Here is a 22,871-nt window from a genome sequence, read left to right on the forward strand (position 1 = left end):
CCTCCTTGAAGTCCGCCACCATGTCAGAAGACTCCCGCTCCTCCAAGTCCACCAATGCGTGAGCAGACTCCTACTCCAACTCAGCCACGCCAGCCGTCTCCGCCGCCTCAGCAATCGCAGAAGAGAGCCACCGCAGCTATGGTGCATAGCGGTACGAGTCGAGGTAGTACATGAGGTACAGACAGAGGTAAGCGATATAAATATGGTCCAAGCCTCACTCCTCTTCCTCAGAGGCCTTACGACATGACCGTGGAGCAAAACGCAGCCATAGTGCAGGCCGAACTGGACGCCCATTTTGGACTGAAACCGGCACCACCGCCAAGGGAGAAAGTGCCTGAGGAAAAGATTGACCACTTCATTCGTATGGCTAGACCACCAGCTCCCAAGGCTGTTGACTCAGACTATGACCGCCAAATCAAGAAGGCACATCGAGCACGACTACAGAAGGAAGCACGCTCGAGCCAACAAGCATCTGGCAAAAAATGCGGGAAAACCGTTCCCCAGTTGGGAGAACAGGTGGCGCAATCGATCCCCCCGCTTGTTGTGCCAACAACACATGAGAGTATGCGTGCCCTATATTATTGTGGGCAAATCGTTCCCCAGCTTAACAATCTGGTAATAACCGAGGAGCATATAAGCCAGGCTAAAATGCTCAATATCAGTGTTGGACAACTCCTCGAGATCGAGCCCATGTCTCCGTTTAGAGAGGAAGAAATAAACAGAAATATGTCTGGGGCCAACCTTTGGTTGAGCCCGAGGAGGTCAAGAACTTCCCAACGAGAATGTATGAATATGTATGAATTGCATCAGTGGTACATGAACATTACCAAGAGTTCCAATCGAGAGTCCCTCATGGTGAAAGTCAAGGAAGAGCATTACTTCCATAAGCTAGCTCAGTCCGTTGAGTATTCAGAACTATTTCAGTTATTCAATCAAGATGCACTCAACAAATCTCTCATCAGTTGCTATTGTCTGTAAGTGATTTCTTTCTGTAATTTAAGTCTCAAGCTAGCTTTAGTGCTCATTGATCGATCATTACCTGTAATTATCCTCACTATATTCTTTTCTGTGGTATTATGCAGGATGAAGATCTATGAAATCAAAAAAAGCTGGACGCTATGGCATTGGGTTCATTGACACAAATACCGTTAATCAATACACATGGAAATTTTAAAGGTATAGACAAGATGTAGAGAATAAAATGCTAGAGTTCTTGAAGCGCCTCAATACCAATGAAGATATACTACTTCCTTACAACTTCCTGTGAGTCACACTATCTTGTACTACAAATTCTTTTTTTGCTTACTAGCTAGCTAGATGTTAATAGTTAAGTGTATAGGGTTTAGGGTAGTTGATTAGTGTTATGCACATGCCCGCTTAATTAATACATGCAAACATGTGCGCATGCAGTTACCACTGGATCTTGTTAGACATTAAAGTTGAAGAAGGAAAAGTTGAAGTACTGGACTCACTACTTAAAAAAGAAAGCGACTACACCATCTTGAAGGGGATAGTCAACAGGTAATTTCAATCATTATTAACTATATCTCGGCCTATTTAGTTCGTCATTTCCTGATATGAACTATTTAATAACCCCTTTATTAATTTTCTTTGCCGACGGGCAGGGCTTGGGCAAAGTTCATCAAGGTGACTCCAGGAAAATGGGCAGAAAAACTGTTTTGGTATCGACCCAAGGTAAGTAATTAAGTAGTACTAGCTAGCTAGCTATCATCTCTTTAATTCTTGTTTCAATACCATTACTTAATTATCATGCTGGATTAATTATTACCTGAATAAATTCAATTCTCGTAAAGGCCCTGAAGCAGGCGCCGGGGACTGATGTGTGTGCATTCTACGTTTGCGAGAACATTCGCATGATGGCGTCCGAAAGGAGCAGATCTGATAGACAGCAATGGGTACGTTTGACAGAACACTATTCACAATTTTTACATGATTATCGATATCTAGTCACACAACTAATACACATGCATGCATATTGATCTCCTTCTTAATAGTTCCAGATGCGCGGGAGAATCTCCTACCAGCGGAGCGCATATGAGCACTTCAAGAGGAAATAGTAGGATTTTTGCTCGACCAGGTCATAGATCCCAAAGGAGAATCTCCTACCAATGTTCATGTACCACTGATGCAATTCATACATTCTCGTTGGGAGGTTCTTGACCTCCTCGGGCTCGACCAAAGGTTGGCCCCGGAGATATTTCCATTTTATTTCCTCCTCTCTAAGCGGAGACATGGGCTCGATCTCGAGGAGTTGTCCAACACTGGTATTGAGCATTTTAGCTTGGCTTATATGCTCCTCGATTATTACCAGATTGTTCAGCTGGGGAACGGTTTGCCCACAATAATATAGGGCGCGCGTACTCTCATGTGTTGTTGGCACAACAAGCGGGGGGATCGATTGCGCCACCTGTTATCCCAGCTGGGGAACGGTTTTCCCGCATTTTTTGCCAGCTGCTTGTTGGCTCGAGCTCGAGCTCGCTTCCTTCTGCAGTCGTGCTCGATGTGCCTTCCTGATTTGGCGCTCATAGTCTGAGTCAACAGGCTTGGGAGCTGGTGGTCTAGCCATACGAATGAAGTGGTCAATCTTTTCCTCAGGCACTTTCTCCCTTGGCGGTGGCGCCAGTTTCGGTCCAAAATGGGCGTCCAGTTCGGCCTGCACTATGGCTGTGTTTCGCTCCACGGTCATGTCGTAAGGCCTCTGAGGAAGAGGAGTGAGGCTTGCACCATATTTATATCGCTTGCCTCCGCCTGTACCTCCTGTACTACCTCAACTCGTACCGCTACGCACCATAGTTACGATGGCTCTCTTCTGCGATTGCTGAGGCGGCAGAGACGGCTGACGTGGCTGAGTTGGAGCAGGAGTCTGCTCACGCATTGGTGGACTTGGAGGAGCGGGAGTCTGCTGACACGGTGGCGGACTTCGAGGAGGAGTCGGCTCACGCATTCGTGGACTTGGAGGAGCGGGAGTCTGCTGACACGGTGGCGGACTTCGAGGAGGAGTCGGCTCACGCGTTTGTGGACTTGGAGGAGCGGGAGTCTGTTGACTCGGTGGCGGACTTCGAGGAGGAGTCGGCTGACGCGGTGTCGGTAGCCTTTGAAAGATGATGCAATCCTTTCTCCAGAGGATGATACGATGTATGGCCTCTCCCAATGTGTGCTCGTCGTCACCTCTAGGAATGTCAAGCTCTAGCCCCGAATATTGGTCCACCACCTCATCAACCAAGACATGAGCATAGCCCGCTGGAATCGGGTTGCAATGGAAGGTTGCTTCGGGGGTATTAGTAAAAGCAACGGCGTCTACCGCCTTCATGGATATGTTCTTCATTTTGAAGTGTAGCTCACAGTTAGTGTTCTCTATGATGTCATCCACAGGGTATCTATCCAGCAGTGCGTCGCCGGGGCGGAACCAACGCTGCTTCTCGGCATGGTTGGGACGGTGCTATCCAGTGCTAGATCATCCGCTAGCTGCTGCCGCTGCTGAGACCCCCTTTCCTGGCTAAGTGAGTCGATCTGCTGCTGTTGCCGCTGGAATTTGGGTGCAAGTCCGCGTGCCTTGCTTCTAGGCCTTGAAGGCGTTCTGCTTCCTGCTTCCTCTGCTCCTCCTCCAGCTTCCTCTTCTTCTCCTCCTCCATCTTCTTTCTTGCACGGCACCTGTAGTCGTTGTTCCATTCCGAAAAGCCCTCATACCAGGGAATAACGCCCTTGCCTCATGTTCTTCCCTGGTGTTCAGGATTTCCCAGGGCGCACGTAAGCTCGTTGTTCTCTCTGTTGGGCGTGAACACCCCGTTTCGAGCATCTTCTATTGTGTCAAGTAACTTTTGTTCGGCTCCTTTTAGACTTGCCTTCCTCGAAACTAGGCCTGTCTTCGGGTCCAACGCCCCCCATGCGCATAGAACCAAGTTCTGCACCTGGGGGGCCAGCTCCTAGTAACTGGAGTGACCCCTTCATCCACCATCTGTTGCTCAGACTTATCCCACTTAGGCATTGCCACTGCATAGCCACCTGGCCCCAGCCTATGGAACTGCGTCTTTTTTGCGGCATTGGCATTGTTTTTTCTCGACCGTTCCTTAGATAATTCTGATTCCTTGAATATCATGAAAGTGGGCCAGTGTTCTCTTTGCTTCTCCAGTGTTCCCTTGAATTCTGGAGTCTTCCTTTCTGCAGCAACGTAGTTGGCCCATACAGTTTTCTTGTGGGTGTTGAATGCAACTGCCATCTTCCTACGAGCAACGTCCTTGACTTTCTGCACATCCGCATTAGTGAAATGATCTGGTAGGGTGAAATGTTCCATCAGAGATTCCCAAAGCGTTTTTTTGCTCTGTCGTTGACCCAAGTAACATTTGGACGTTTATTTTTTGGCTCTTTCTATTCTTGAATGGAGATCGGGAGTTGGTCCTTCACAAGAACTCCACACTAACGAACGAACTTGTTCGCAATGTTCTTAGGCGTGAGGGGTTCGCCATTAGCTTTGATGGAGTCGATGTTGTACTTTACACCCTCCTTCAACTTTTTGCCCGGGCCTCGCTTTGTCCTGCTGTCTGTAGAAGCAGATTTGCTTGATCTGGAGGGCTGAAAGAAGAAAGATCGATTCGTTAATATATCTTCAAATAAAAAACAACATGTGATGATCACCAGATGCCTGCTTATATAAATATACCTCGCCGGTAGTATTTGTTATTTCAAGATCAACATTGTCTACGTCATCATAATCATAGTTCATGACTTCATCAGCTCGGTCGTCGAGATCGAATATCTTATCATCACCCTCCCCGGTATTGTTCATATATTGGGAGCCGTCATCTGCTTGATTCAGATCATCTGGCCTGCGAGGGCTGCGTATGATCTCGAACAGGTCCTCTTCTCCCTCTCTGCCGGTATTGTCCGCCATAGCTTTTATTTAACTAATCCAGAAGAAATATAAAACAATTTAGTATTCAAATTACAATGCATGGATGCAATTAATAAGGAAAAACTGAATCATATAGTACATAATATGCATTGTCTCGAATAATATATAATCTCGAATACATCGTCTTGAATAATATATAATCTCAAATACATCGTCTCTAATAATATATAATCTCGAATACATCATCTCTAATAATATATATAATCTCGAATACATCGTCTCGAATATTATATATCGAATACATCACTGGCTAGGTAGCTAATAAAGATCGAATACTACAGAAGAATCTAGGGCACTCAAGGTTCCTGGGGCGCAGGCGGTGGACACCCAAAGAGAAGGAACCATCAAAGGATCATATCTCCAGTCATCTGACCAAAGAACCTTCCAGGTATGGGAGAAGCTGACGTCCATAGCAGCCATGTAGCGATGGACGTGCTCGTCCTCCTGCCTGACACGGCGACGCACCACCTCCAGCGGGGCTGGCTCCCTCTGCACCGAATGTGGCCCACGCGAACGCCACTAAAGGAGATTAGGCTCGACGATGGGACCCGAGGCCGGGTTCCTCACCAAGCGGCGCCCCCCTGCAGGTAGCACGTCCCAGTGCCAGCCCGGCGGAGCCCAATCTCGGACATGGGTCAGCCGGACGTCGTCACGAACGGGTCGACGGCGAGGATGCGGGCCGGGCATCGTCGAGAACAAATACTATATGTCCGCAAAAACTAACATTTTTTAAATGATTGGATTGTGATAACTAAAATTCTATATGCAAAATCTAAATTTTTCTAACAATTTGACATTTTTCTAATTCATCTAGCTAAAACTAATTCTAACATTGCTAACATTTCTATAACTAAAAAACAGAAAAATTTATAACATTTCTATATAACTAACATTTCTATAACATTTCTAATATTTCTATAACTAAAAAACAAAAAATTTTCTCACATTTCTATAACTAAAAAAAAGAAAAATTTCTATAACTAAAAAACTAAAAAAATGTGTGTGTGTGTGTGTGGACATGGCGGCCGGCCGGGGCAGGTGCTCACCGGCGAGGCGAGGCGACAGGGGGCGGCGACGGGGATGGCGACGACGGGGATGGGGCGGGGCGGCGACGATGGGGTGTCACATCCCTAGTTCTGGTCTGACCTAGGCTAGCTTCCTTGTGAGCATCATGTTTAAATTCAAATGAAATTTGAATTGAGGAATTCTCAAAGCCTCAGAAACCTTCTAAAAATAATCAACACTAAAAATCTCTTCAAACTAGTCCAAGGAAATGTTCCTGTTAATCTCTGGAAATATTGGCAAGGGATAAAATTCAAACCAATATTTTTAGAATCTCAGAAACAATTATTTTGGGCCTTTGAATTAATCCAATAAATATTTGAATTGGATCTATATTTATTATATAATAAATATATGTTCAATAATTCTGAAAATTGTTGTGTGGCTTTGGATAAGTCCATTTAGTTCACACAATTATTCTCATGAATTTTGAAAGTGGTTTGGTCTTTGAACTAAATCAAAACATACTGAAAAAATAGAAAACAGAAAACAAAAATAGAGCAGAGAGAGAAGGACTACCTGGCCCACCTACCTGTAGCCGGCCCAGCTCGCTGGCCCAACCCACCTCCACCTCTCCTGTCGTCTTCCTCCCCAGGCCAGTAGGCAGGGCGTGTGGCCGCCGTGCACGCACACGCGCCCCGGCCACCTCCTGCTTGCCGCTCTCCCTCGACGCCCTGGCCTTCTTTGGTGACGCCACGCAGCCGCCTCGACCCCTCTCACTCTCCCTGTGCTCCTCCCCCTCCTCTGTTTCTTTCTCACGCGAACGCCCGAGTGCGCCGTCGCCGCCGACGAGCACCACCGCGCCCAGAGCCAGTGCCTCGCCTCGTTGATGCGCTCCGAAGCTTCGCCTCGACCCCCTCTTCCTCCCCACCAAGTCACGCCCCGCCGGAAGCCCTGCAGCGTCGTCCCCGACCTCGTCTTCAACCTCTGGCCGTCGGCGACCTCACCGGGGATTCGCGAGCTCCAGCCCGTCCCCGGCCTCGCCGTTGCCTCTACTGGAACCGCTGTGAGCCCCTGCGTCGAACCCCCTTCTTCTCTGCTCCGTTTGCTCGCTGTAGACGCCGCCCCCTTGCTCACCGTAGCACGCCGCCACGTGAGCTCGACGCCGGCGTCACTCCGGTGACCATTTGGTCACGCGCGGGTGCCTAACACACTCACCGCACCTTGTAGCGCCTCGCTAGTGCATCCATTCACCCGCTAGCATGCTACAGCAGCAAAACCACTGAGGCCCGAGCTCCGGCCGCCGCCGTTTTGGTCGCCGCCGTTGATCCTAGCCACCGCAGCCCCGGCCACCACCACTGGTGGACGCAGCTCGCTCCCAGGAGCACGCAGGAGCAAACCCCGCCTCAAACCGTGGGCCGTAGCGGAGTCCCGACGAGCTCCGCCGCGTGAAATGGTCGTCGCCGGCGAAACTCCGGTGACTGATGACGTGGACGTCATTAGGCGCTAACCCAACCAGCTAATCACCCTAACAACCACTGACAGCGGGCCCTACCGCAGGGTCAAACCCAGTCAGTATTGGGTTTGACCGGGTTTAGCCCCTGTGTCACTGACATATGGGCCACACCTGTCAGGTTTGACTCTGGTTAGGCGCTGTTGACCAGCTGACGTCACAGTGACGCAGTGCTGACGCAATAATTCATTTTCTGGATTTATTATTATTCAGGAAATTCCAGAGAATACCCTAAACTTCTAAAAATCATATAAATTAATCTATAACTCAGATTGAAAAGATTTATATATGAAAAATGATCAGAAAAATCCAATCTATCCATCTACACTGGTTTCATGCATGATAAAGCAACTTAAACCTTATGTTATATCAAAACATGATAATGCATTTTATAAATTCATAGTTTGAGTTTGAACTTGAACCTTGGGTTCGAAATAACTCAAACCCATCTGATTGTAGTTGCATTAGGCCAACACACAGCATATTGACATGTCATGATCATGCATCATATTGTGCATTGCATTGATTGTGTTTTCCCTCTTTGTTGCCGGTATTCGTTCCCTCTCGATAGACGTGCTCCCGACGATGAGTTCGATGACACCGATGAAGAACTATACTATCTTCAGAAGTGCCAGGCAAGCAAAACCCCCCTTGTTCATTCCGATACAATCCCACTCTCTCGCTCCTGCTCTCTTTTACTGCATTAGGACAACAACGATTCATCTGTTACTTATTGCGGTAGTTGAACCCCTTATCCTCTGCATGACCTGTCATTGCCACAGTAAATAGATGAAACCCACTAGCATGAGTAGGACTTGTTTGAGCCCTGATGTGCCTACTCATTCATGCTTGTTTGTCATTCTTACTATTGCTTAGAGTCGTGTCAGGTCTGATTCATCGGGGATGAATTGGAAAGTTGTGAACATGTCCTGCTGTGTGAGAGCTAAGTGCGTGAACACGATTTGGTAAAGGTATCGGTGAGAGGCCATGTAGGAGTACATGGTGGGTTGTCTCATTGAAGCCGTCCTCAGGAACTGAGTTCTGTGTTTGTGATCCATGAAACAGTTACTACCACGCATTGGGCCCGAAACCAATAGACCCTCTCGGCTTCTTAATCACCCTTGTCCTCTATCCAGGAGTTGCAAGTAGTTTCTGGTGTTTGAAGCATGCTAGAGGCCGTGGACAGTGCTGACCCGAGGGGTGGGCTGTGATGCAGTAGGCACGTGGCCGGGCATGTCGGGCGCCCGTTTGGTGTCTCGGAACCCTGTACACATCTTTCGGGGCCGTATGTGGAAACCTCGGCCGGACTCCCTGCGGATGGAACCTGAATAGGCGATAAACCTGGACTAGAGACTTGAGTGTTTAGGTAGATTGTGGCCGACACCCACGTTGGGCTTCCGCTTGAAGGTTGCCGAGTACATGTCGTCTAAACAGCGGTAAGTGGTGAGAGCGTGTGTGAAGAAGTACACCCCTGCAGGGTTAACATCATCTATTCGAATAGCCGTGTCCACGGTAAAGGACTTCTGGGTTGCCTATGACAGTTCATAGACAAGTGAAAGTGGATACTCTAAAATGCGCAAGATAAGCGTGAGTCCTATGGATGGCGTTCTCGTAGGTAGACGGGAGCGGATCCATAGTGGTGTATTGATATGGTGAATATGTGGACTCGTGTGTGCCACCTCAAAAGAGTTGCTTGCAGTCGTAGTTCAAGTTAGCCACTGAGTCAAAGCTGGCTTGCTGCAGTTAAACTCCACCACCCCCTTTGTTGATACCGATGCATATGTAGTTAGTTCTGATGTAAGTCTTGCTGGGTACATTTGTACTCACGTTTGCCTATTTTATGTTTTGCAGAGAGACGTCAATCTCGCTAGTAGTTCCGTGTGGACTTCGACGTTTAGCTTGATACCTCAGCTACGATCTTGTGCACTCGGCAGGATCTGGTAGATAGTCAGGCTTCTCAGCCTTTTTCATTTGTAGATGTCGGTACTCAGACATGTTAAGCTTCAGCATGTGCTTTGACTTGTATGCTCTGAATGTTGGGTCATGAGACCTATGTTTGTAATATCTCGCTCCTCGGAGCCTAATGAATAAATACTTGAGTCGTAGAGTTATGTTGTGATGCCATGTTGTATTTACACATATCGAGCATATTGTGTGTATGATTGAAATGCTTGGTATGTGTGGGATCCGACAACCTAGTTGTTTATCCTTGGTAGCCTCTCTTATGGGGAAATGTAGTCTTGTGCTTCCATGAGCCATAGTAGTCCGCTACAGCCCGGTTCACCGGAGTCCTGCTAGCCCAGCACTACTGCTCCAGAACACTTGACTGGCCGGCATGTGATTCACTTCGTTTCGGTGTCTGTCCCTTCGGGGAAATGTCACGCGGTGACATCCGGAGTCCTGCCTAGCCTGCTACAGCCTGGGTTCCCGGAGTCCTGTTAGCCCAGTGCTACAGCCCGGATTCACATGCTGCTGACCGACATGCTCGATGTTGATTCATCTATGCCTGTCCCCGTAAGTTAGTGCCACTTTGGGTTCACGACTAGTCATGTCGGCCCGGGTTCTCTGTCATATGGATGCTAGCGACACTATCATATACGTGAGCCAAAAGGCGCAAAACGGTCCCGGGCCATGGTAAGGCGACACCCGTGGGAATACCGTGCGTGAGGCCGCAAAGTGATATGAGGTGTTACAGGCTAGATCGGTGTGACTTAGAATCGGGGTCCTGACAGCTTTGGTATCAGAGCCTGACTGCCTGTAGGATTACCAAGCCAAACTGCTCGAAGTTGTGTCTAGAAATGCTTTAGTTATATAAGGGAATTGATTGTGGAGGGGAACGTAAGGCTCTTTTTACTCCTTTACCTTATGCCCTCTGATCTGAGTCAACCTCTTCTTTTCTACGGGGATTAAGAAATAGGTTTCTCTGCTTTCTATCAGGATCACGTGTTACTAATCCATAGACCCTTAGGATTGTTGGTCTCAAGCCTCAGTTCAGTTTCTACTACTTTTAGTATGTTGTCAGCTGAACCAGAACGTTGATATGATGTTGTTAGTGACTATGCAAATCCTTGTGAATGTCTCAAATCTTGTTCTGAGCATTTACAGTCGTTATGCTGTCCGAGTCATCCCAGGTTCCTAAATAGTCTGATGTATTTGCAAATCCTTTCCGTCCGTTCTCGATGTTCCTTTGGGCCAGATTAACCACACTAATCGTCGAGTTGAGGTACTCCGTTACCTCGTCGTATATGTTGGAGTTATTGTTATGACCCTAGGTGGCTTAGAGGACCACTTAGTAATCTAGAAATGCTTTGCATCCCCAGTGTGATGATTCTGGCCATTATTCTCGAAAGCATCCCGTGATGCCATTTAGTTAGTAGGCATTCTATTTCTGGGTTTTTGAACCCAAGATTCACTCTACTTAACTCGTGTAGCTAGTGTTTGCTCGTTCCTTTAGGATATTAGCAACCTTTGTGATAGTCTTCGAGGTCCGTGGTATATCGTTCTTCCAAATACCATGAACCATTCTTGGCAGGAGTTGTTTTGAAACAAAAAGTCACAACCAAAGTGCTCTTGATGAGTTCTCCATTCTATATTGTGAATCTGCCAGTTCTACTTTCTGCATGGGTTATCCGGAAGAAATATGTTGAACTTGTTCGACATGCTAAACCATGCATCCACAACTCAGAAAATCATATGTTCCTTTGAGTTGTTCTCTTTAGTTGTATTCTGACCCCCGTCTATCATTTGCTAGTCAAGAGTATGCGTGCATTCGCTGTCGATGCCTATTATTCTTGTGGTCTGTCCAGCCATTCTATTCCGGAATGACTAGGAGAAACAAACTCCGGTACCTCGTCCATATCTAGGATTGGGTCAAAGTAGTTGTATTCCACAGATCAAAATGATAATCCAGCTTTTGTTCTGTTCTACCATGGAGTGTCACCCTCTTTCTTATCAAGATTGACGTGAGAATTGCACCATCTCTCACGAATTCTTGACGTAGTGATACTTCTTGCCATCATTTTCATTCCTCGGTCCCGTGTTGTCACAACCGGAATGCCGACAAGTGAACCATGATGTGTGAAATCAATACTCCTAGCAACCGTGTTGCTTGGTAGTTAAAGGACAATAATTTCATCCTTAGCGTGTTGGTTATTGAATCACCATCCTAAGGTTGATCGTGCTACCTAGTCCTTATTTCTGGTGCACTCTTCGATCAATGAGTTAGGATTATTCAATCCCTTGCTTATTGATCATATCGTCTTGCCCTGAAAAGCAAGATTGTTCTCGAGCTTAGTAACATATCGGTGGTTCGTGATGTTCCGAATATCTTCTCGTAAGTATTACCAGGTTGTCACCTGACCGCTATGTTGAGTTCGTGATCAAGTTGGTTTCCTATAAACCACCCCTTCTTCAAGAATCTGTGTTGGATACCCCTGAGCTAGTTGGTTGAGCTAAACAACAACTTGGAGAGTTGGAAGATAAAAGCTTTGTCCGACTTAGTTCATCATTAAGGGATATCTTGGTGTGTGTGTGTGTGTGTGTGTGTTAAAGAAAGATGATATCTTCATCGATTGACCCTCGTGATCAGTTGCTGGATCTTGTATCTTACCAATCTTTGATTTGAGTATGGGCTATCATCAAATCAAATCAGAACCAACGATGTTCATAATGTTGTCTTACTCGTGGTTGATCCCTCGAGCATACACCATTATATCTTTTAGGGTCTGACCAATGCTATCACCGTGTTCACATGATGATGGAAGTCCAGTGATATGGAAATTCCGATGAGTTGTTGTTGAGCCCATCAGCAACACTGCTACCTTCTCCATGATTCGTGTTGAACATCCAGCTAGTATTGGAAATTTTATAAGCATTATCTTCATGTTTCGTTCATGAAGCATATGTTGGATGGAAGAAGTGACTTCCTCTAATTCACGTGCATTTGATGTAAGCTGCCGCCGTCAATTCGAGAAAGCTTGTTTTTGCTTCCTATGGAATCATCCCAAGTTAGTCCACTTTGGGTTCACGACTAGTCATGTCGGCCCGGGTTCTCTGTCATATGGATGCTAGCGAGACTATCATATACGTGAGCCAAAAGGCGCAAAACGGTCCTGGGCCATGGTAAGGCGACACCCGTGGGAATACCGTGCGTGAGGCCGCAAAGTGATATGAGGTGTTACAGGCTAGATCGGTGTGACTTAGAATCGGGGTCCTAACACGGGGACGGGGACGGGCCGGGCGGGGACGACGGGGCGGGGCGCGGCGACGACGGGGATGGGGACGGGACGACGACGGGGACGGCGGGGATGGGGACGGCCGGGGCGGCGACGACGGGGACGGGGACGGGGCGGCGACGGGGGCGTCGACGAGGGGTGGCAACGGGGGGCGGCGGGCGACGGGGCAGAGGAGAAGAAGCAGATGAGAAACTGAATTTTTTGAAGTGTTTTCTTATATAGGATGGGCCTTTAGTACCGGTTGGAGCCACCAACCGGTACTAAAGGTCAATTTTGGCCAGGCCAAGCGGCGGGAAGCGCCCACCTTTAGTACCGGGTGGTGGCTCGAACCGGTACTAAAGACCCCCCTTTAGTACCGGTTGGAGCCACCACCCGGTACTAAAGGGGGTGCGCTGGCACAGGTGTGGTGTGGCATGTTTAGTCCCACCTCGCTAGCTGAGGGGCGTCCGCACTGGTTTATAAGAGATCGAAAAAATTTATGTTGAAAAGAAAAATTTATAGATCCAATGTCACATTCCGTAAAAATTTATGATACATGTATAGGATGCACTCAATGTGTACGAGCTTGTCCAACAGATGTATTAGAAATGATACCCTGGGATGGATGTAAAGCCAAGCAAATTGCTTCCGCGCCGAGAACCAAAGATTGTGTGGGTTGTAAGAGATGTGAATCTGCCTGCCCGACAGATTTTTTAAGTGTCCGCGTTTATTTAGGGCCTGAAACAACATGTAGCATGGCTCTATCTTATTCATACGTTACAAAAAACTTCACTCGAATCATCTGATTCCACTTTACCGAAGAAGCCTGTGCTCGAAATAATCGAGCAAGGGCTTTTCTGGTCAAAATGTATCTTGTCTTTATCACTTTATCATGAGTTATTTTCCTTGGTTAACAATACTTGTTGTTTTGCCGATATTTGCAGTTTCATTAATTTTCTTTTTACCTCATAAGGGAAACAAAGTCGTTAGGTGGTATACTATATCTATTTGTTTATTAGAATTCCTTCTAATGACTTATGCGTTCTGTTATCATTTCCAACTGGAGGATCCCTTAATCCAATTAAAGGAGGATTATAAATGGATAGATGTCTTCGATTTCCACTGGAGATTGGGAATCGATGGACTTTCATTAGGATCTATTTTATTGACAGGATTTATCACTACTTTAGCTACTTTAGCAGCTTGGCCAATTACACGGAATTCGCGATTATTCTATTTCCTGATGCTCGCAATGTATAGTGGTCAAATATGATTATTTTCTTCGCGAGACCTTTTACTTTTTTTATCATGTGGGAGTTAGAATTAATTCCTGTTTACTTACTTTTATCCATGTGGGGGGGGGGGGGAAGAGGCGTCTATATTCAGCTACAAAGTTTATTTTGTATACTGCAGGCGGTCCATTTTTTTCTTAATCGGAGTTCTGGGTATGGGCTTATATGGTTCCAACGAACCAGGATTAGATTTGGAAAGATTAATTAATCAATCATACCATGCAACCTTGGAAATACTTTTATATTTTGGCTTCCTTATTGCTTATGCTGTCAAATTGCCGATTATACCCCTACATACGTGGTTACCAGATACGCATGGGGAAGCACATTATAGTACATGTATGCTTTTAGCGGAAATATTATTAAAGATGGGAGCATATGGATTGATTCGGATCAACATGGAATTGTTACCTCATGCTCATTATCTATTTTTGCCCTGGTTAGTAATAATAGGAGCGATCCAAATAATCTATGCAGCTTCAACTTCTCTTGGTCAACGAAATTTCAAAAAAAGAATAGCTTATTCCTCTGTATCTCACATGGGTTTCATAATTATAGGAATTGGTTCCATAACCAACATTGGACTCAATGGAGCTATTTTACAAATATTATCCCATGGATTTATTGGTGCTACACTTTTTTTCTTAGCAGGAACTGCTTCTGATAGAATGCGTCTTGTTTATCTCGAAGAACTGGGGGCAATATCTATCCCAATGCCTAAATTTTTTACCATGTTTAGTAGCTTTTCAATGGCTTCTCTTGCCTTACGAGGAATGAGTGGTTTTGTCGAAGAATTAGTAGTATTTTTTGGACAATGCGGTAGCTCTCTCGAGCTCCTCTCCAAAGCAGGCATACTGGGCCTAAATGTTCTATGCTGCCCTGTGGGCCTACGGGGCCTTTGCGAGCCTACAGGGCCTTTGCGGGCCTGCATCCTAGCCCAACAACAGTTTTGGTATCTTGTCGTATGCAGGCCGCTGTGGCGCAGTAGGCGGGCTTTTTTATTTTCTTAAATTTTTTGCTTTATTTATTTTTGTTTTATTTATTATTGAGTTGTTTTTGTATTTAGAGTTTCTCTGTGAATATGTTTGCTTTAGGTACAAAAAATTACAAACTTTCTGTTAGTCCCGGTAGTTTTCAAATTTGAATAGTTTAAATTTTGAATTATTTGAAATTTGTGTGAATCACTAGTTTGTGAATAACTTAACTTTGAAAATAGATTTTTAAGTGATTCTTTTTTCTTATGTTTAATATTAGTGTGTTTTATCATTATATTCAATTTGGTAATGCTTAGGTTATTTAAAAAATGAAATGCCTTTGTAACAGATGAGTTTTCGTCCGAAACCATGATACTTCGAAAGAGATTGTCCATTTTGTACACGAAGTGGATCCAGTTTTTGCCGTAACCCTCTCTACTTTTTTGCACATGCTATGTGGGTGAAATTATGATACCATGCCAACTTTCAACCTTTTCTGAGTTCATTTGAAGTGCTTTTCAATTTCAGGGTCATTTAGCTCAAAAAATCAGTAAAATGCATGAAAGTGTTTGCACATAAAATTTCTTCACGTTTCAAATGCCAAAATACATAACTACCCTAACTATTACAGATATTCCCTCCTGGGTGTGAAACACAGAAGAAATTGATGATAGTGAAGCCGATCACATCCCAGATCTTTGGGTGTGAAACTTTTTCTTCGCGCGTGTCCCTTTGTGCCGTAACCATGGAAAATCTTCATCATTTAACTGGATGCTCGGGTCGATATTCACTGTGAATGGAGCAATTGCATCAAACTTTTCATAATCTCCTGACATGTCTGTCTTGTCATCCACTCCCATGATGTTTCTCTTCCCAGAAAGAACTATGTGGCGCTTTGGCTCATCGTATGATGCATTCGCTTCCTTATCTTTTCTTTTTCTCGGCTTGGTAGACATGTCACATCATTGGCTAGGACGAATGGTTCATCTGCATACGCAAGATTGTTGAGTTCCACTGTTGTCATTCCGTACTGCGGGTCTTCCGTTACCCCGCCTCGTGTCATATTGACCCATTTGCACCGAAACAAAGGGACCTTCAAACCACGTCCATAGTCAAGTTCCCATATGTCCTCTATGTAACCATAGTATGTTTACGTACCCGTCTTGGTTGCTGCATCAAAGCGGACACCACTGTTTTGGTTGGTGCTCTTCTTATCTTGGGCGATCGTGTAAAATGTATTCCCATTTATCTCGTACCCTTTGAAAATCATTATATTCGAAGATGGTAACTAGGCCATTGAGTACAGGTCATCTTCAATAGAAGCGTCATGCTTGGTACGTGTCTGCAACCAGCCGGTGAAAGTCCACGTTTGTTCACGTGTAATCTAGTCATCAGACCATTCCGGGTGTTTGGAGCGTAGAAAATTCTTGTGTTCGTCCATATACGGAGCCACCCAGGCGGAATTCTGTAGAACTGTGTAGTGTGCTTCAGTGAGAGAATGTCCGTCCATACATATTATTTGATCCCCTCCTAGCGTGTCTTTTCCATCCAGTCTGCCCTTATGCCGCGATTCAAGAACACCAATCGACTTAAGATCAAGAATATAGTCAATACAAAACTCAATGACCTCCTCATTTTCATGGACCTTGGATTTGCTTCCTTCTGGCCTAGCTCGGTTATGAACATATTTCTTTAAGACTCCCATGAACCTCTCAAAGGGGAACATATTGTGTAGAAATACGGGACCCAAAACGTTAATCTCTTCGCATAGGTGAACTAGGACGTGCGTCATGATGTTGAAGAAGGATGGTGGGAACACCAACTCAAAACTGACAAGACATTGCACATAATCATTCTCTAACCTTGGTATGATTTCTGGATCGATTACCTTCTGAGAGATTGCATTGGGGAATGCACATAGCTTCACAATGGCTAATCGAACGTTTTCCGGTAGAAGCCCCCTCAATGCAACCGGAAGCATTTGCGTCATAATCACGAGGCAGTCATGAGACTTTAGGTTCTGGAACTTTTTCTCTACCATATTTATTATTCCCTTTATATTCGACGAGAAGCCAGACGGTACCTTAATACTGAGCAGGCATTCAAAGAAGATTTCCTTCTCTTCTTTGGTAAGAGCATAGCTGGCATGACCCTGATGTATGCCGTCTTTTCCGTGCATATGTTGCTGGTCCTCCCGTGCCTCAGGTGTATCTTTTGTCTTCCCATACATGCCCAAGAAGACAAGCAGGGTCACGTAAAGATTCTTCGTCACGTGCATCATGTCGATTGCGGAGTGGACCTCTAGGTCTTTCCAATAGGGCAGGTCCCAAAATATAGATTTCTTCTTCCACATGGGTGGACGTCCGTCAGCGTCATTCGGAACAGGTTGTCCGCCAGGACCCTTTCCAAAGACTACCTTCAAATCCTTGACCATATCATGTACATTAGCACCAGTACGGTGGCGAGGCTTTGTCCGGTGATCCGCCTCACCTTTGAAATGCTTGCCTTTCTTTCTTATGGGATGCCTGCTCGGAAGAAATCGACGATGTCCCAGGTAAACATTCTTCCTACAATTATCCAAATATATACTGTCGGTATCATCCAAATAGTGCGTGCATGCATGGTATCCCTTGTTTGTCTGTCCTGAAAGGTTACTGAGAGTAGGCCAATCATTGATGGTCACGAACAGCAACGCCTTTAGGTCAAATTATTCCCGTCCGTGCTCATCCCACACACGTACACCTGTTCCATTCCACAGCTGTAAGAGTTCTTCAACTAATGGCCTTAGGTTCACATCAATGTTGTTGCCGGGTTGCTTAGGGCCTTAGATGAGCACTGGCATCATAATGAACTTCCGCTTCATGCACAAACAAGGAGGAAGGTTATACAAACATAAAGTCACAGGCCAGGTACTATGGTTGCTGCTCTGCTCTCCAAAAGGATTAATGCCATCTGCGCTTAGACCAAACCATACGTTCCTTGCGTCACCTGCAAACTCCTTCCTGTACTTTCTCTCAATTTTTCTCCACTGCGACCCGTCAGCGGGTACTCTCAACTTTCCGTCTTTCTTATGGTCTTCAATGTGCCATCGCATTGCCTTGGCATGCTCTTTGTTTTGGAACAAATGTTTCAACCGTGGTATTATAGGAGCATACCACATCACCTTGGCAGGAATCTTCTTCTTGGGGCGCTCGCCCTCGACCTCACCAGTGTCATTGCGGTTGATCTTATAGCGCAATGCACCGCATACCGGGTAGAGGATGCAGTCATTAGGGCATGCATGTATCTTCTGCACCTCTAACCCTAGAGGGCAGACAACCTTCTTTGCTTCGTACGTACTCTCAAGCAATTCATTGTCCTTTGGAAGCATATTCTTTATCATTACCAGCAACTTTCCAAATCCCTTGTCAGATACACCATTCTCTGCCTTCCATTGTAGCAATTCCAGTGTGGTGCCCAACTTTTTCTTGTCAGCTTCGCAATTCGGGTACAACAATTTCTTATGATCCTCTAACATGCGCTGCAACTTCTTCTTCTCCAAATCACTTGCGCAGTTTCTCTTTGCATCAGCAATGGCCCGACCTAGATCATCAACGGGCTCATCTGATGCCTCTTCTTCAGCTTCTTCCCACATTGCCGACTCAGCTTCTTCCCCCATTGTTGTATCATCGTATTCAGGGAACCCATGGCCAGGATAGCTATCGTTGTCCTCTTCTCCTTCATTGTCTTCCACCATAACCCCTCTTTCTCCGTGCTTGGTCCAAACATTATAGTGGGGCATGAAACCGGACTCAAACAGGTGGACGTGAATGGTTCTTGACTTAGAGTAATTGTGATCATTCTTACAGCCAGCACATGGATAAGGCATAAAACCATCTGCCCGCTTGTTTGCCTCAGCCGCAAGCAGAAAATTTTGCCCGCCATTAATGAACTCGGGAGAGCATTGGTCATCGTACATCCATTGTCGGCTCATCTTCATTACACAACACCGAAAAGACCAAATTAATACAAGTTCATACATAAAGTTCATACAAGACTTAAATGCAACAAACAAATAACTCTCTAGCTAAAGCATTTCAATGCAACAACAAATACGATCAAGATCGCAACTAAGGTAACAATTGATCCAACAGCATAATGATACCAAGCCTCACTATCAATGGCATATTTTCTAATCTTTCTAATCTTCAAGCGCATTTTATCCATCTTGATCTTGTGATCATCGACGACATCGGCAACATGCAACTCCAATTCCATCTTCTCCCCCTCAATTGTTTTCAATTTTTCTTTCAAATACTCATTTTCTCTTTCAACTAAATTTAACCTCTCGACAATAGGGTCGGTTGGAATTTCCCGTTCACATACCTCCTAGATAAAAATATCTATGTCAACTTGATGGGCATAATTTTTCATAAACACGAAATGCAACAAATAGTTTTAAAAGAGAATATACCACATCCGAATCATAACAAGGACGAGGGTCGACGGGGACGGATATGAAAACTATGGCACTATGTATAACAAACAACGTACGAGTAAGATAATTATACGTGTAACTATATATCCAAATCACACAAACATCAATTTTTTATATAAAACATTCATGAACAAGAGGCTCACCACAAGGTGGTGCCGGCGACGGGACGGTGCGGGCGATCGACGGTGGTTACGACGGAGATTTAGAAGGCACTAAGTAAACCACACCTACATATGCAAACTAAGTGTTATTTTTGACCTCAAATTGCATATAAATCAAATACTAGCACATATAATTTCTCCCAAATTACTAAACTCACAAATTAATCACTATATAAAGCATTGCAAGAGTTAATCTAGCAATGAGAGATGAAAGGACAAAGTTGCTAACCTTTGTGATCATTTGAATGGATGGGGGCCTTCAAATCTTGACAATTTTTGGGCAAAATGTGTGATGAGTTTCAGAGGAAGAGGGGAAGAACAGAGAGGAGAGGGGAAAGGGGAAGAACAGAGCAAGCTCGGGTGGACGAAGGATTTATGCAGGACGAGCTTTAGTACCGGTTCGTGACACGAACCAGTACTAAAGGTGCTGGAGGGGCCCCAGATTGACAACATCCTGCCACCACTCTCATTAGTACCGGTTCGTGACACGAACCGGTGCTAAAGGTTCGCCATGAACTGGTACTAATGAGAGCGGCCCGACTAGCCGTTGGAACCTGCACTAATGGACACATTAGTGCCAGCTCAAATTCAAACCGGCACTAATGTGCTTCACATTTGACCCTTTTTTACTAGTGGAATGTAGTTTTGACATCTATTTGCCAAATTTCATAATCATAAAATGCGGCAATTGCTAACATGATTCGGACAGACTTAAGGATCGCTACGGGTGAGAAAGTACCATCGTAGTCAACTACTTTAACTTGTCAAAAACCTTTCGCAACAAGTCGAGATTTGTAGACAGTAACATTACCGTCAGCGTCAGTCTTCTTCTTGAAGATCCATTTATTCTCTACGGCTTGCCGATCATCGGGCAAGTCAACCAAAGTCCACACTTTTGTCTCATACATGGATCCCATCTCAGATTATGGCCTCAAGCCATTTCGCGGAATCTGGGCTCATCATCGCTTCCTCATAGTTTGTAGGTTCGTCATGGTCAAGTAACATGACTTCCAAAACAAGATTACCATACCACTCTGGTGCGGATCTTACTCTGGTTGACCTACGAGGTTCGGTAGTAACTTGATCAGAAGTTTCATGATCATCATCATTAGCTTCCTCACTAATTGGTGTAGGAATCACCGGAACTGATTTCTTTCATGAACTACTTTCCAATAAGGGAGCAGGTACCATTACCTCATCAAGGTCTACTTTCCTCCCACTCACTTCTTTCGAGAGAAACTCCTTCTCTAGAAAGGATCCATTCTTAGCAACAAATAACTTGCCTTCGGATCTGTGATAGAAGGTGTACCCAACAGTCTCCTTTGGGTATCCTATGAAGACACATTTCTCTGATTTGGGTTCGAGCTTATCAGGTTGAAGCTTTTTCACATAAGCATCGCAGCCCCAAACTTTAAGAGACGACAACTTGGGTTTCTTGCCAAACCATAGTTCATATGGTGTCGTCTCAACGGATTTAGATGGTGCCCTATTGAACGTGAATGCATACATCTCTAAAGCATAACCCCAAAACGATAGCGGTAAATCAGTAAGAGACATCATAGATCGCACTATATCTGATAAAGTACGATTACGACGTTCGGACACACCATTACGTTATGGTGTTCTGGGTGGCGTGAGTTGTGAAACTATTCCGTATTGTTTCAAATGAAGACCAAACTCGTAACTCAAATATTCACCTCCACGATCAGATCATAGAAACTTTATTTTCTTGTTACGATGATTTTCCACTTCAGTCTGAAATTCTTTGAACTTTTCAAATGTTTCAGACTTATGTTTCATCAAGTAGATATACCCATATCTACTCAAATCATTTGTGAAGGTCAGAAAATAATGATACCCATCGCGAGCATCAACACTCATCAGACCGCATACATCAGTATGTATTATTTCCAATAAGTCTGCTGCTCACTCCATTGTTCCAGAGAACGGAGTCTTGGTCATCTTGCCCATGAGGCATGGTTCGCAAGCATCAGGTGATTCATAATCAAGTGATTCCAAAAGCCCATTAGGATGGAGTTTCTTCATGCGCTTTACGCCAATATGACCTAAACGGAAGTGCCACAAATAAGTTGCACTATCATTATTAAACTTATATCTTTTGGCTTCAATACTATGAATATGTGTATCACTACCATCGAGATTCAACAAAAATAGATCACTCATCAAGGGTGCATGACAATAAAAGATATTACTCATATAAATAGAACAACCATTATTCTCTGATTTAAATGAAACCGTCTCGCATCAAACAACATCCAGATACAATGTTCATGCTTAACGCTGGCACCAAATAATATTATTCAGGTCCAAAACTAATCCCGAAGGTAGATGTAGAGGTAGCGTGCCGGCGGCGATCACATCGACTTTGGAACCATTTCCCACGCGCATCGTCACCTCGTCCTTAGCCAATTGTCGGAGTAATGGGCCACTGGTAGGCTAACCCGAGTCCCTGAGCCTTTCAAGACAACGGGGCTGACTGCGCCCCACAAGGCATCAAGACGAGGTGCCGCCTTCTGGGGGCCGGCTGGAGGAACAGCCGGCTGCCCATAGACGGCCGAGTTCCAGACAAGCCGACTCCTAGTGGGCGGCTTCCAGAGAAGCCGACCCCTAGCAGTCGGCTCGTGGCGCCCACAAAGCCCACACCCTCATCAAGAAAGACAAGACAGGTAGTGGCTACAGTATAGCCCATCCCTCCCAAATCCAGGGATGGGCGTGGCCACAGTGCACCGTACCAGCGGAGATCTCCGCCCGGCGCGGCACTATAGCCACTCCACCCCTGACGTCACCACAGGCAGGCGGAGCCCTGCTCCCACGACGGCTTGTCGGTACGGCCCAAGGACGACGGGCCCCACTGATCAGCGAGAGCTCGGAAGACGGCTAGAGCCCCACCAGTCGGATCCGAGGGAGGTCGGTCCCCAGCAGTCAGCCCGCCCCTTCCTCGGGGCCCACTCGCCATTAACCAAACAAGACACGGAGTGGCTACAGTAATCGCCCGCCGGGCGGTGGGGCTGTAGCCATGCTCCCTTGACCGAGCCGGTGTCATTAGCATCATAGCTACAGTGATCAGCAGCCGACAAGACCCGCGAGCGGCGGAGGCGGCCTGTCGGCTCCGTACCAGACAAGTCGGCGGGGCCCACCAGACGGTGGGCCCAAGCAGCTGGCGGAGAAGCCGGCCACCAGAGAGACTGACAGCCGGGTCCTACACCCGGCCGGATTACTATTGTACCCCTGGGGGTAGGCCTATATAAACCCCCCAGGGCACCCATGCAAAGGATTCCCAACTTGTTA

At 45.8% G+C, this 22,871-nt stretch overlaps 1 long non-coding RNA gene across 1 annotated transcript; it reads left to right on the plus strand.

Annotated features, from left to right (window-relative positions):
* The first annotated feature begins 3,170 nt into the window (after positions 1-3,170).
* On the plus strand, positions 3,171-13,806 carry LOC123141041 (uncharacterized). Its single transcript, XR_006470133.1, has 4 exons — positions 3,171-3,181; positions 9,320-9,323; positions 9,380-9,385; positions 13,265-13,806. It is a non-coding gene; the product is annotated as an uncharacterized lncRNA (long non-coding RNA).
* The last annotated feature ends 9,065 nt before the right edge of the window (positions 13,807-22,871 follow it).

The sequence above is a fragment of the Triticum aestivum genome, chromosome 6D (assembly GCF_018294505.1).
Source record: "Triticum aestivum cultivar Chinese Spring chromosome 6D, IWGSC CS RefSeq v2.1, whole genome shotgun sequence".
NCBI classification, from domain to species: Eukaryota; Viridiplantae; Streptophyta; class Magnoliopsida; order Poales; family Poaceae; genus Triticum; species Triticum aestivum.